At 40.1% G+C, this 14,961-nt stretch overlaps 1 pseudogene; it reads left to right on the top strand.

Moving 5' to 3' along the window:
* Positions 1 to 698: 698 nt before the first annotated feature.
* LOC144655160 (IQ motif and ubiquitin-like domain-containing protein) lies at positions 699 to 7,968 on the top strand (annotated as a pseudogene).
* Positions 7,969 to 14,961: the final 6,993 nt, after the last annotated feature.

Genomic DNA, 14,961 nt, shown 5'->3' with positions numbered 1-14,961 from the left:
TTACTTCTTGTCCGGCTGCTTTTTTGTTTTCTTTTTTCTTTTACTTTTAAAGTTTTTATTTTTATTTCCGGGCTTTTTCTTTTCCTTTTCTCTCTTGGGCCTGGAGGAGTGGCAATATTAGGAAAAATAAATATACTGTGGATTTTATTTTATTTTGGACTTTGACGTACCTTATCTGCTGTGTGATTTTCTTGGGACAAAGTTCGTCCGTCCGAGTTAAGTTCCGTCTTTTCGCTGGGGCGCTGGGTCCGTCTCCTGATCAGTGACATCTACTGCACTCATCAAACTAAAGGCGGTATTTGCTTTATTCTATTCTTCCCTGACGATGTGCAGCTGTTTTCGTAAAAGCTCCACAATAGGTTCAACAGCAAAAAACCGGAAAAGTTCACCAAGAAACTGACGTTTTCCAACGCGACTCACCCAAGTTGAAAAAGAAAGATTACTGAGTGACCAAGCCTTATATCAGCTGGGTGACCACGCTTTGCGAGACCACTCACTTCTGACGTCACAGCTTTTGGTTTCGTTTCCCTTTTCTTTGAAAGTTTTCTATTTTGCTTCAACAGTTTTTCCTCTCTTTTTAAGCCCTGTTTCCAAAGAAAAGAATTTTTTGTGAAAAAAAGAACTAGTCAAAATTAAAATTTTATGGCAAATTTTTTCGCGCGAAAGCCCTTTTTTGCCGCTCTCTAGCCGCTGTTTCTATGGAACAGCAATCTGAGAAACAGCGAGGGGAAAGAGTCTACAATCTGCGGCTGTATGTTAAAACTCTTGTTTATCAGTAATCTAACAACCTTTACCGAGAAATGTCTCCGCTGAAGAAGTGCTGAGAATCGGTGCAAATGATGGCAACAGTGGGGATCAAAAGCAACAAGAAATTTCTCCTCAAGGTGAAAATGTCGGCGATCCAACACAACCCGCCGATCAAAATGGCGGCGATATTGGTCAGGACTCTGCACAAGTTACAGAGGCTGATAAAGAAGGTGAAACTGATAAAGTAAAAGACGAGGAGAAAGAAGAGAAAAGCGAAGTTGCTGATGTGAATAATGATCCAGAGAAGCCAAATACTGCTGAGGAAAAAGCGAAAACCCGACCGAGGAACAGCAAAGCCCAGCGGGTCAAGAGGAGGATAGTAAAATGGATGAACCAGCTATGTCAGTCGTTATATCAGAACCAGATAAAAACGTTACAACACAAGAAGCGAATGCTCAAACAGAAGGAAGAGAATCGCCCGTTGGAAACGTGGAAAACGTTATTCCAGGGAAAGAAAATGACAAAGTAGTGGAATCAAGTCAGAGAGTGAATCGCCTTTGGTTGCTCCTCCGACATCTAAAGCTGAGAGGTCTATAGTAGTGAAACCCCGGCAAAAAATGCCCGAGATCAGCCTGAATCTGGAGGAATAGCTAAGGATGGCTTCACTGCAAATGGTAAATAGAGAATGGAACTTGAATTTCCCTTAATATTTTCCTGATCAAAGTTTGTAGGATGTAATTCCTTACTGTCAACTAAAAGGAGCAGGCTGCTATGCACAGTACTTGTATTTAGTCATTTTACACTTTACAGTGTATGTTTCTGCAAGTCATACTCCTTCTGCAATACTCACACCACAGTGTAGCGTATAAACCTGCATTTTAACAATCAGGTACTTTTCCTTTTCAGTTAGTTCTCATTATGCCAGAGGCCATGTACAGAGCATGACTTGTTCATTGAAACAGTCCTTCTCTGAGCTAAGAAACATTTTGCATCAGATTTAAGCCATCTCAATTGATCCTGATGTTTTGATGGTAAGTTGATTGATATTGGGAATGCAAAAATCCTGTCCGTAACGATGGTGGAGTTCAATATATTGAAAATGAGACCTGATTATTCAGAACTTGCTGAACTGACCAGTATACCCAAAATTTCCCCTCAAAATATGCAATACCAATTTAAAACAAGTAACTTTATACTCCCTAAAGGCCCATTTTAGGTAAAAACAGTATACCCAGTTTAAATGCCCCTGTTACCGTATACCTAAAAACCCTGCCCAACCCTGAGGTAAAGTGAGTGTGTTACTGAGGTAATGATTGTTATTGAGTGATTAATGGCCAGAGGATTGTGCTCAGAAGTCTAATTATGGACAGTGTAGGAGACATTCATAAAGTGTATGTTTCAGACTGATTTCTTATATCTTTGTCCTTTCGATTCTATAAAGGAAATGGTGAGACCACACAGTGTTGTCAACCTGGGTGTCAATCTGGAAGACAGTGCAAGTAAAATTCATACAGATCCTGTTAACAGACCTCTACAGTACAGGAAAGCATCACCAGCTTATAAACTACCAGACATGTCAAGGTCAAAGTGGAAGTTGGTAATATAAGATCTTTTATGTACGTTGTACTTTCCCAAATCATTTCAAACTATAAATGGGCAAAACTACAATTCTGTAAAAAGGTGATGTTAAACATTGCGATTTTATAAAATGATTTATATAATAAATAAATAAATAAATATGTGTTTATAGTGGTCATGCACTTAGCTTCATATCTCAACGAGATAGCTAGTTTACAGGCATGCCACTGAAACAGAGGAAACAAATAATTTATAAATGAACATAACAAGGTTAAAAATCCCAACTGGCAGGAGGCAGACCAGTTGGCTATATACAAAGCGTGGTCGAGGATTAGAACTCGGGACAACCGAGATACAAATCCAGCTAGTGGCAAGGGCAGGCCTCGAACCGGTGACCTCCGGATTACAACACCAGCGCCCTAAAGATCAGCTTAGTAAACTCTTCGACTCATTAATATGTATTATTTCTGTATGGATTAGAAGTGTGGGGCTCCGCCTATCAAGGCAAATATTTAGATCGGTTTGACACTTTTTTCCGGCGAGCCTATCGTTTTGGCTATACAAATAAGATATTTTTATATCTGATGTTATTAAAATAGGGACAGTGATCTTTTCAACAGAATCACAAGTGACACTGGCCATGTATTATATGACTTGCTCCCACCCAAACGTAACAGAGCTCTTAGAGAAAGGGGCCATGACTTTATACTCCCTAAAGTAAAAACGGAACATTTCAAACGCACTTTTGTAAATAGATGTCTTTTTAAATTTATTTCTTAAAATCCTTGTAACTGATACATATAATAGGTTCATTCTACTATTTTAGCTTATTTTAGATTTTTTTTTATTGTAAAGCCACACGTCTGTTGTGACTAGCATCTTAATAAAGACTTCTACTACTACTACTACCACTACCACTACCACTACCACTACCACTACCACTACCACTACCACTACCACTACCACTACCACTACCACTACCACTACCACTACCACTACCACTACCACTACCACTACCACTACCACTACCACTACCACTACCACTACTACTACTACTACTACTACTACTACTACTACTACTACTACTACTACTACTACTACTACTATATCAAAACGGTTCAGTTCATGAACGATTTTGTTAAAATCATTGTTAAAAATTGTCTTTAAGTGTAACAACACTTAATGATTATTTTATTAGTAGTCTGGCTATATTTCAAGAAACCTCTGCACTAATCCATGTGGTGATATTGTTAAATTACATAAGATGTTCACTTCCTTTCTGAACTACAGTATACCTCTTCATTTTTTTAAAAAGCTTACAATCCTCTTTGTATTTAGTGAGTTCAGGTCTTGTCTTAACTGGTACTGAATACATGTAGTATTGGCCTTTTACATGCTCATCCAAGGGGTTAACTTTCTGTTAATATTTCAGGTGGCAAAGAAGTTGAAGTTGTTGTCCACATCATACAGGAGACTAGAAAAAAGCCATTTTTAGGTGGCTACAAAACAGACTGACAGGTGCAGAGTTTCATATGCATCTGTACAAACACTACCCAATCCGTGTGCCATCATCTGTTGAGAAGTTTCACGAGACACTCAGACATACAAGCTGCGAAACAGAGTCCAGCAGACAACAAATACAACTTCCACACTTAAAAATATTAAAAGTATTTATTTTTAACTGCTCTTGTTACACTTGGAAACTTGTCAAGTATTCCTCCTACAAAGTATAAGTCATTTATGAGATAATGTCTTTATAATACTGTATCTTAATACTACACTGATATTCTGACTTTGTTTTTTTTATTCAGACAAGTGGCTGTTATGTGTCAGTCACAGATAATTCTGATTCCTGGTATTGTGACAGCTGAACAGCATCAAGAAAAATTTTGAAGAAGGTTAGTACATGTATGTTTAACTATTGACTTGGTAAACTGTGAAAATCAAGCTACTTACAAGTTTAGTCATTTTCCTGATGTCCAAAAGTGTTAACTTTAAATTCAGAAACATGATAGTGTCTTAGGTAGCAAAATGCAGAGAAGGAATAATAAATGAATGGCTACAATTGAGTAAAAAATGCAATATGACAGTTTCATGACAAAGTTGAAAAGTTGGCCATTTTTTTGAGATGCACTGTCTTTAGCTCAGCTTCTTTGAACTTGAACTTGCTTATTGTCGGCTCAGTTTGTAATAAAAATGCCTGATTTCAATCAGTGCCTTGCATGTTACAAATACAATATTTTATTCAACCTTATCCTTTTAGAGGTGAAAAATAGGTGCATCTTGAGAGAACAATATGGATTTGATTTTTTTAGGTGATCATCCTTCAAACTTACTGGAGAGATGGCTGGCTAAGAGATATGTCCAGAGACTAAGAGAGGATCGATACGGCGACAAGAATGGGAAAGACAGGAGGAACTAAGAAAACAGAGAGAAAGAGCTGAGAGAATTAAGAAACAATGGGAAAGAAGGATGAATCCGAAGACAAAGGAAGACTTTGATCTGCTCTATGCTCATTTGGAGAGTAAGTGAAATATAACATTGTCTGATTTTTCTGTAAAAGATGGTTGTTAGAACTTCATAATTGAAAAATGTTCTGATCACCCAGTGTTCAATTTTCCCTCTACTATCGTATTCTAATAGAGTGATGAAGTCATTCTAATCAAGTCTATTTCTTTGTTCAGAATGGCGTAATGAAGAGATGGCATTAATAGATGAGCTATATTCAGGCCCTGAGAGGAAAGCAGCTCTTGTGGGGTTATTAGAACAGGAAGCATACCTAATTGCGTCCATTGATAGGCACAAGCTGGCTGCAGATGATGAAAACAGGGAAAAAGAGTCAAGAACTTCTTGAATAGGTCTGCATAGGCTACATACATGCGTATCTTAAAACATTTTTTTTTTCCAAATATTATTTCTGCATGGCTTGTCGTATGTAATTAAAAAGGTAATTTTAATAATCCAAAATCCTTAGAGTTTTACCTAAAAATGCCAAAATCCTAAACAAATCCTCCAGTCTCACTGCAACACCTGCAAGTATTTTTGTGCCACCATTCGCAGGCAGGATTCTTGGCACAATGTAGTGCCAGTGTCAAAACTGTTACTCTCATAACTGCTTATTGTTTGTTTCTTATAATACCAGCTTGGAGAATTTAATGTTTCATCAAGAAATAATTTATCGCTTTATCTTTTGATTTATTCTTCTACTATAAATATCAGACAGGATTAACTATGAAGATTTATAATTAAATTTTATTTCTCTCTAGGCTGCTGCTCCAAAAAGTGGAAAGCTTTTGACGGCAAGGTCACTGAAATGGACACACCGTACACATCCTGCCCAGGAGCTGCGGGACATTTACAGCACACTCAGATGAAGTACCTAACGCAGGATGAGAGGCTGGACGTATTGTTGACACTAAAACACAAGTGAAAGAACATGACTGTAAACTGACACAAAAATTATTGAACTGATCGATAGAGAAGCTGATTTGCTCATGAGAGGAGTCAAGGAATCCAATCTAGAAGGTAAAGTGTGAAATATTATTAGAGCTCGTTGAAAGAAGATCACGACAAGATTCCTTTTGCTTGGTAAAGGATCTCATCATTTACAAAAAATTCAAAATCATAACGCAATGCAAACTGCACAAGTGCGGCCTGAAAGGTTCCTCCTGGCTTGGACATCCATTTCACAATAACTGTCAACTTACCCTGTCACAATTGTCTTTCCAGGTTTACGCAAGAGAATTTTAACATTGTTCCTGCAATATTGCAAAACACCTCTTTTCAATCCTGAGGCGGCTCGTCTTATCAAGGTACAGTCTTAAACTTTTTTTCTTCGTATGCCCCCTCAGTTTAGCCTCAAACACATGTAGTATCCGTAAACCACGAGTAACCCTTCTTTTAGCTACCGCCACTCAATGCTGCAAAACTAACGCTTTCGTTTGCTTTTGCTCGTGGCATGAAAGCGTACCGCGTATTAACTCACTGATCTCCTTTCAATTTCCAGGTTCCCCAAGACCCACAGTGTTACGTAAGAACATTTACTTCTGTCCAATTGTAATGCGTACCTGCCGTCAACGGAGTTTCAACTTTCGTCAAATTCAAGGTAAGCCAAAAGTGATCGCATAACCGAGAGAGCGTTGACCAACAGGGCGGGGGGGGGGGGGGGGGGAGCGATCGGTAATAATTATTATAATCATGACAGGTGAACCACTCGGCGTCTTGCAGTAAGTTAGCGCCAGACAAGGTATCAAGTCACTAATTACACGAAGAAATAGTGTTCATATTTCCATTTGTTGGGATGGTTTGAATTTTTTTTTATTTTGCCGTAGTGATTTTCCCGGTGGCGAGGTAACACTGTTAATGTTTGGTTTCGGAGTTTGTTTCGATTGTTTTCGGAATTATTCGGCAAACAGTCCATAATCTTCGGCTTTGAAGATCGATTGATCTGGCCTGTATACATTTATCTCTTCGTTTTATAGGGTTGTCGGAAGGTGTAGAAAGTGCACGAAACTTGACAACGACGCAAATTACGGCACGACTTCTCACAATACAGAGTCATGTTGAAAGATCTGAGACGTTCTGAAGAAACCTTTGAAGATGGTTCCAAAGTCGCCTACCTTTTACAGGTAAAGTAATGAGAAACACGTTGAAGATTCTGTACAGGGATGTTTATAATTAATGGTTTTGCCCATAAGTCGATTTACATTACATACACCTAGCCAGAGTGAACATTTGTTACTTCGCGCCTCAATTTTTCTGAGATTTGATTAAAAATTTCATAGATTCCTGTAGTGTCGTTAATGTTCGTTTATAATTTTAACCATGGTCCTATACTGTGCCGTTTCCTTCAGGAGCCTGATCTTCGTTATTTAGTGGAGAACATTTGGAACAGTCAGAGTGTGTTGAGCGCTCATGAGGACCTGTTTGACTTGGTGCTGGTTCGATGGAACAAGTACGAGGAGTGGTCCCCGTGGAATTGTATCTTGCTCACAAAAGAGGAAGCATCAGCACATGCAAAACTCGAGAACGTCACTGAGGTACTTGTTTGTTTTTGTTTCTTTAAGTGGCTGGTGTTTAATGGCTCGCCGTTTTCGTCTCCTGTCTCCAACTTGAAGACACAAAAGAACCACACACGCCTTGAAGCTTAAAGTTATGGGTAGGGTGGGGGTGGAGGTGGTGATGGGGGGTGCGTTTCAGTTTCGGATCTTTTGGCTCCAATTTGCCCTGCGACGTATTTGCGTTTTGTATTCCCCTCCTCAAAAAATTAACCGGCTGCCCGATTGATGCAGATGTTTGCCTTGTTCCAACTTTCTAACCTCGCGTTTTTTTCAATTTCTCCACAGGCGTACGGACGAATGTTTATAGGCAATTCTTCACAAGCTGTCCTACAAGGAACTACTTTTCACGGCTGCCTGGAATGGCCGAACATATGAAGAAAATATCTGGACAGAATCGAGGATTAGCTAACAACGGACCTAGAACAGCGTCTTTGAAAGCTTGATCTATGTAAACAATGTAAATGAACTTAGGTGCTTGATGTTGCACAACTTTCAAATTTTAGTTGTGAAAATATAATATTCAGTTAAAAAGATGATTTTTAGAGCAGCTGGATCGAAGTATCCCTCTGGGCAGATTTTTTAACCATTGTATTAGTATGTATAATTTTCTTTGGAAACTGTAATGAATTGTTCTTGCGTCATTTGTAAAAATTGATGATTGAGAAGTGTCCTTCCTTTAGTTTGTCCACTCTCCCAATTGTTTTTTGATCGTCACCTAACACTGTCTGTTTACATATTATATCAGTGTTGTGCCTTTTTATCTCTGATTTCTTTAACCCGCTTTCTATACTCATATCTTGATCCGCTACCTGTGACCACTGTCCTATTCCCCGATCCTCCCCAGTCGTTCTAGGGGCGATCGTGTGGGGAGGAGTGAAACACGATCGCCCCTAAGAACGACTGCGTGGGAGGCTAATTCCCCGAGATCTGGGCCATATCTTCTGTCGGGCAGGAATAGGACGGTTACCCGTAAACGGCTTTTAAACCTACTCAAGGGCAGATTTGTCTTGCTGGTAAAAATTAATAAAGACGCGACTATATAGCCCTTAGCTTTCTTATCAGAAATTAGGGGAGTGTATTCGACCCAAGATGGGTAATTTTCACAGAATGGTAATGAGGTATTAAAATAACTATCGTTTGCACTCACTCGATCACTCACTAACTTCATTATGATATCAAACCCAGTTAATGTATGCATTAAACAGTAAACGTGCTGACAAAAATGTTGTTTCTGACGAATGAGCTTGCGAAAAACTGAAACAACTATTTTGCCGGCACGGGATACAACACGGCCTGGGTCCCAGGCCGGTGCATTATGGGGGTTAGCCAGGGGTATATAAGGGGAGTTTAACATGTGATAGTCATCTAGGCCTCTGAACCAACCCTGTTCAGGGCTCCGTGAATTCGTTGTTTTTAGTTTTTCATATTTTCTTCCGCCTTGTTGCTGACTAGAATCGATTTTACTTGTTAAGCCTCCGTAGGATGGGCAGCCTATCGTTGGAGCATGAGCCATGGTTCCTACCCAGATTTCCAGCCTACTTATGGCAGGTTTTTTCTGGCCTCCGTGCTAATCAGTCTTGTCTTGACACTTCAGTATTAGTTGTTTACTTATTGCGGTTTATGCTCGCTCTATAGCCTTACCGGCTGCCAGTAGTGAAAGTTTGTTCCTCCTGTAGTTTTTTAGCCTACCTGGTACTAATTGTTTTGTACTTTTTGTTTTGTATGAGTAGGTTCTTGGTTTTAATTCTGAAGTTGTGGACTACTCAGCCCATCTGTCAGTTTACGCAATTAGAGTTTGTTTAACTTGCAACTATATTTGCCTTACTGGCTCTACAAGTTTGTATTTAGGGGATTTAAGTCCAAAGAAGTGGGCCCCTCAGACTAACTGGCAGTTGTACACAAAGTTTGTTTCCCTTGCACTTTATTTGCCTCAATGGCTCAATTATTTGTATAAAGGGGTCTTAGTCAAATGTAGTGTACTCCCAGTTCGTTTGCCTTGCAAGTTGTTAACCTACCTGGCATGGCGCTTTTGTTTGTGGGGTATTTTGGTCCAAAGTTGTGGACTCCCCAGCCTAACTGGCAGTTTGAGATGTAAAGCTTGTTTAGTTACCGTTTGGTCGTGCACTTACCGGTTTATGTAAACTTGAGAAATGCTCCGCATTTTCATATTCATTTTTTCGTAGTGATTCACAGTGTGATGTTATTCTACTTCAGTATACGTATGAGTTGTTACGTATTTACTATTGTTTACACTGGCTCTGTAGCCCTAGCAGCTGTTTGTAGAGAATTAGGTTTGTAGCTACTGTAGTTTATTAACTGGTACTATATTTATTTCTGACGAATGAGCTCGCGAAGGAGGCTGAAATAACTATTTTGTCGGCACGAGATACAACTAGACCTGGGCTCCAGGCTGTGGGGTCATGGGTAATGACGTAGGGCTATATAATCAATCAATTAATCAATCTTTATTCATTTATTCACACGGTAAAAAACATCAGTTAGCTAAAAATGTAAAAAAGCATGCATGACACTGCCGTTACATGATTGCCGTGTGGGAATCCGATATGTCAGAGATTCGATTTACGATTTCTCGTTTAAAGTGCTCAATGGAGCCAACATCCCTCAATTGCTGGGGCAAGTTGTTCCATAAAAGGGCCCCACTATAACTAAAACTTCGTTTTAAATAGTTTGTGTGTGGCTTGGACAGGTCAAGTTTTCCTTCGAGATTTCTTAAATTGTATTCTGCGCGGCGGGTAGTGAATAATTGGGACAAGTACTCTGGGGCAAGTTTGTGTATTGATCAATGCTTTTTGCTTCAGACAACGTTTAGATAACTTCTCCCACTTGAGTTTTTCCAAAAGGAGGTTCGAGCTCGTATCATAAGGCGATTTGGTAATCACTCTAGCTGCGCGATTTTGGAGTTTTTGCAGTTTATCGCTTAACTGGCTGCTCAAACAATCCCAAACGGGGCTGCAGTAATCATAATGCGCTAGTATTAGGGCATTGTAGATTTGTACCGCAGTTTTAGTAGAGATAAAAGGTCTTACACGTTTTAAAGCGCCTATAACGAGGAAACTTTTTAATATTTCTTAACGTGTTTAGACCAAGAGAGTCGATCATCAATAATAAGTCTAAGGATTTAGTATGATCAACCCTCTTGATTTTCTCCCCGTCTATTTCAATATCAAATTCGTCACTTTGGGTTTGTAATCTTTGCCTAGATCCTATTATCATTATATAAGGAAGAGTATAGCACGTGGACGTGGCTGTCATCTAGGCCTCAGAACCAACCGCGTTCTTGGTCTGCAGTTAACGTTGATTTTTTTTAATAAAAAAAATCTTTTATTAGGAAGCTCAATCACTTAAGTGGTTTACATGGAGGTCCTAACACTAGATATATTATATAATTAAAATCTATTAAGGATTGGCTTGGAGCTTGAGCCATGGTTCCTACCCAGATTTCCTGGCATTTTTTCCCCACTGGGGTTTTTTGTGCCAGGTTTTTCCTGGCCTCCGTCTAACCGTATTTGTTTTGTAAGCGGTTGCTCTGTACGCTTTAGGGCTTTTTCGTTCGTTTTTCATTTTCAATGTTTTAACGGTATGCTTTTAAGTTTAAAATACTTTTCTTGTTTGTTTTTCCGCCTATGGCCTTTACTTCGCGTTTTCGTCCACTCGTTAAACATATAGTTTGTGGATCCTTTCTTTCTTATCGGTTGTGGTTCTCCGGCCTAACTAACCTGTGTTTAGAGTTGCTCCCAACCTAACTGGCAGCCTAACTGGCACTAGTCTGAGGCTTACTGGGAAAAGTAGGTCAAGGCGTGGGTTTTCGTCTACGTCGTTAGAACATATGAGATTTGTGAGATCCTAGTTCTTTCTTATCGGAGTTGTGGTTCTCCAACCTAACTGGCTCTAAGCCTGTGATTAGAGTTGCTCCCTAGCCTAACTGGCACTAAGCCTGAGAGCTTACTGAAAGATGTAGGTCAAGGCGTGGGTTTTTTTGTACGCCTAACTGGCGTCCTATCGCCTTGTCTAGTTGATGTCGTAGCGACTATTTGTAATGCCAGTCATTTAATTAAGTTTAAAATGGATAAGGAAAATTGACTATAGCTGTGTTCTGTAACTAGAGTTTTGATGTGTTCTCACTGTATGTAAAATTGTAAAGTACAGGGAAATGTATGGAGTTTGGGTTGGTTCTTGCCAGGCCGCCCTCCTAAATAAACTTATATGACCTTTAGCTGTGTGCTTGTTTGTTGTGTAGTGGAGGCAAAATAGGTCCTTTAAACGCATCTGGGGACGAGAATGAGGCGAGCCATTCTCGTTCCCAGACCCGCGTCCCCCTGGACCAGCGGTCCACGTGGACGCGGGATCTGGGAAAGAGAATGGAGGCGAGAAGAAACACAACGTGCTCAGGCGCATCTTTCTCTGAAATTTCATCGGCAGCTAAAAAATAACGCTTGTCGCGGCCCGGTACGTATATAATCTACGTGCTGACAGGAAAGTAATTTAAAACGCAATTCAGCGCATCGCAGACAGTAAAAACATATTCAAAGGTTACACTTTATTTTTGTGGTGAAAAAATAGAATTTGCGATATGAGCCAGAGAGCGCAAGCATCAGTGACCCATTGACGCAACTCCCATGAACAAAAAACATTCAAAGGCAAATGAAGTGAGACTGTTACATCATTGAACGCTTATTTGGAAAGAAAAGGCGAAGGACGGCACTTCATCGAATTACCATGAGGTTGCTCGAAGGGCCTTTGATTTTTTTGCCACTGATGATGGCCTCTTTGTCGGACTCGTTATGAAGTTGAAATGGCCCAATCCACACCCTCCCCTCCCTTCCAACACCCTTCCCCACCGCCACTGAAGCGATTTGGAATCGACATTGTTCAGCGGTTTCCCGTTTGAGAGCTGTATTGTTTTAATTTTATCTTTTATTTTCCTTCGCTCGAAAGAGCCCTAACTATACAGCTCGTTAGGGATCTAAATATGAGCTTCAATGGCCTTAAGCGTATGCTAAACATTAACCCAGCCAATGCGCTTGCTTACTTCACCAATGTGAACTCGGACAGACGGCTGGGCTTTCGAGTATATGATGACATGTTGGACGAAAAGTACACGTATCGAAGGCCGGAGTTTCTTCAGCTGAACGAGGAGTCTGAGCAAGCAGCCTCGGACCACGAATCAAGGCCGATTATTATTCCACACAGGGAACTGCCCTTTAATGCAGGATATGCCGAGTAAGTCTCCCATTATCTTATGTAGTGACCGCGCTTTTAATAGTTGCATATCTAAGATAGTAGTCGCTCAAGCACGTACAAACTGCGTTAACTTCCTGCTGAAATGAACTAGGAAGGGAAGTTTTTTAGTTTGTTTTCCACTCCCCGTAAAAATAAAAGTCCTTGATTTAAGGTCGGTAAATTTTAACTTTTTTCACTGATAAATGAGTAGGTCCCGACCCAAAATAAAACAATGATCTCGATCGCTAAAATGGTTTTTGTCGATATAGTGGGTAAGCTGAATAATAAATGAGTAAGGCTTTCCACAAGAGCACTTGTACTGAATGGCGGTTTATTCCAAATAACCACGACTTGAGCGATTTATCTTACAGTGAATTCATTTGAAGATTCTTGTCAACATTTATTTTTTGATCCATTCTTTAGATGTATGGTAAAAAATATTGAGTTTTGTTTTGACTTCCGTGATCCCAACGGGACGTTTTCAAATACTGTCTGAATTTTAATAGGGAATTCTGGCGCCTGCCACTATATTTTTTCTGGTAATTTACTGCTGACTCATTTTGCATAATTTGATAATTATCTCTTCATATTGAAAAGCATTTATATGTGCAGATACTTGACTTTTTTGATGGTCCTTGCATTTGTACAGGAAGCACAGAAGTGCATTTTTGCACAACCTGTTTGTGTGACTGTTTTCATTTAACCTCACTCTAGCTATTAGCATTAGGCTAATCTGATCAACACCCTCAGAGCGTACTCCAGTTTCAGAAGATTTTTGAGGTTTATAATATAATCTTATGGAGACTTGTCAGGTTTCCTTGGATGGGAGCCTGACAGTTTGCAATGGTAGCTTTTTGCTCTCTCTTTTGCTCTTTTTCTCTCAGCCGATTTGTGAGGTTGTGTTAACATTCCTTGGTGGTGACAACAACTCCCAAAATGCTGGATTGAGCCTTAATGGAGAGAGGCTCTATGAAAGTAAACTACCTTACGTAAAAACACAAAAGTTCAACCCCAACCACCACTCAACCCAGACAAGTTTTTGGTATTTATTTATGAACATTTCATGATTTGTCAGGCTATCATGCTGGAAAAACACAAAAAATGAAGACAATCTGTGAAGGAATGTCTGCTTATGTTAGTAATAACAGTGAAGCAGAAGTGAGGAGTCCTACACATGTTACACAGGTACATGTTGAATTAAATTCAAACTTTTAAAAAATTTAATGTCAGAGGGTGGTTCACGGACTTTAGTTCTAGATATAGATCAGTAAAAGACCGCCCTTGTAGTCCAAACCAGGGACCACCCTTTCGACCCAATCCATGTCCCACCCTTTAATCCCACCATGGACAGGCCTTATGGATCCATTCCAGGGACAAGCCTTGACTTCTCTACACCCTTTGACCCAATCCATGGAACCCTTGTGGGGCCAATCCTTGGAACACAATCTACATGTAAAATTGGAGCATTCTTGTACCAATTACATCTTGCAAACCCATTGTGGAGCAAACCCTAGATCACCCTTGTGGACCCAGTCCATGACCACCCTTGTGGATGTACCATTCTACTTTGATCAGTCCATTAACCACCCTTGTAGAGCCAATCTGTTGTCCACTCATTTGTTGACCACAGACCATGCTATTGGTCTTAAATCCCAGGGGGGGATACTCCTGATTTCTAGACTGTTCACAGTCCCCTATTTTTCCGTGAAGTCGTAGAGATCGATCGTTCGTCCACGAGCCGCCATCTTGGTTTACAAACGCGAACAAAAACTGGGGAGAGTGCAACCCGTGGGTGGCTGGGCTGGATGCTCATAGCGTGGGGGTAGGAGAGCGGAAAAAATAGGGGGACTGTAACAGCTTCATAACTTTCTTACTAAAAGTACTTGTTTTCGTCGCGTTCGCTTGAAAATGTTTTGAAATAAATTGTACTTTATTATTTCACAACTGTACAATAACACGCACCTAAGATCACATTTCCTTGATTTGACAGGTTTTTTCACCTGGGGACGAGGTTGTTAATTGATTCAATTAGTGTAGATGACAAAATCGGACACACCCCTTGAACACGAGATGGAGTGAAGCTGTTACAGTCTCCCTATTTTTTCCGCCCCCGCCACACTCCCCCCCCCCCCACCCACCCACGGGGTTTTTTGCACTCTCCCCATTTTTTGCTCGCGTTCGTAAACCAAGATGGCAGCCCGTTGGACTGAACGATCCATTTCTACGACTTCACGGAAAAATAGGGGACTGTGAACAGTCTACCTGATTTCAAAAAGCGGGTTGTCGTTGAAACATTAGGGTCAATTTGATTACAGTGACGGAAAAACTTAATAGC

The sequence above is a fragment of the Oculina patagonica genome, chromosome 5 (genome assembly GCF_052425735.1).
Source record: "Oculina patagonica isolate OP01 chromosome 5, crgOcupat, whole genome shotgun sequence".
NCBI lineage: Eukaryota > Metazoa > Cnidaria > Anthozoa > Scleractinia > Oculinidae > Oculina > Oculina patagonica.
The sequence above is the reverse complement of the archived record's forward strand: the minus strand, read 5'-3'. Positions and strand labels throughout refer to the sequence as shown.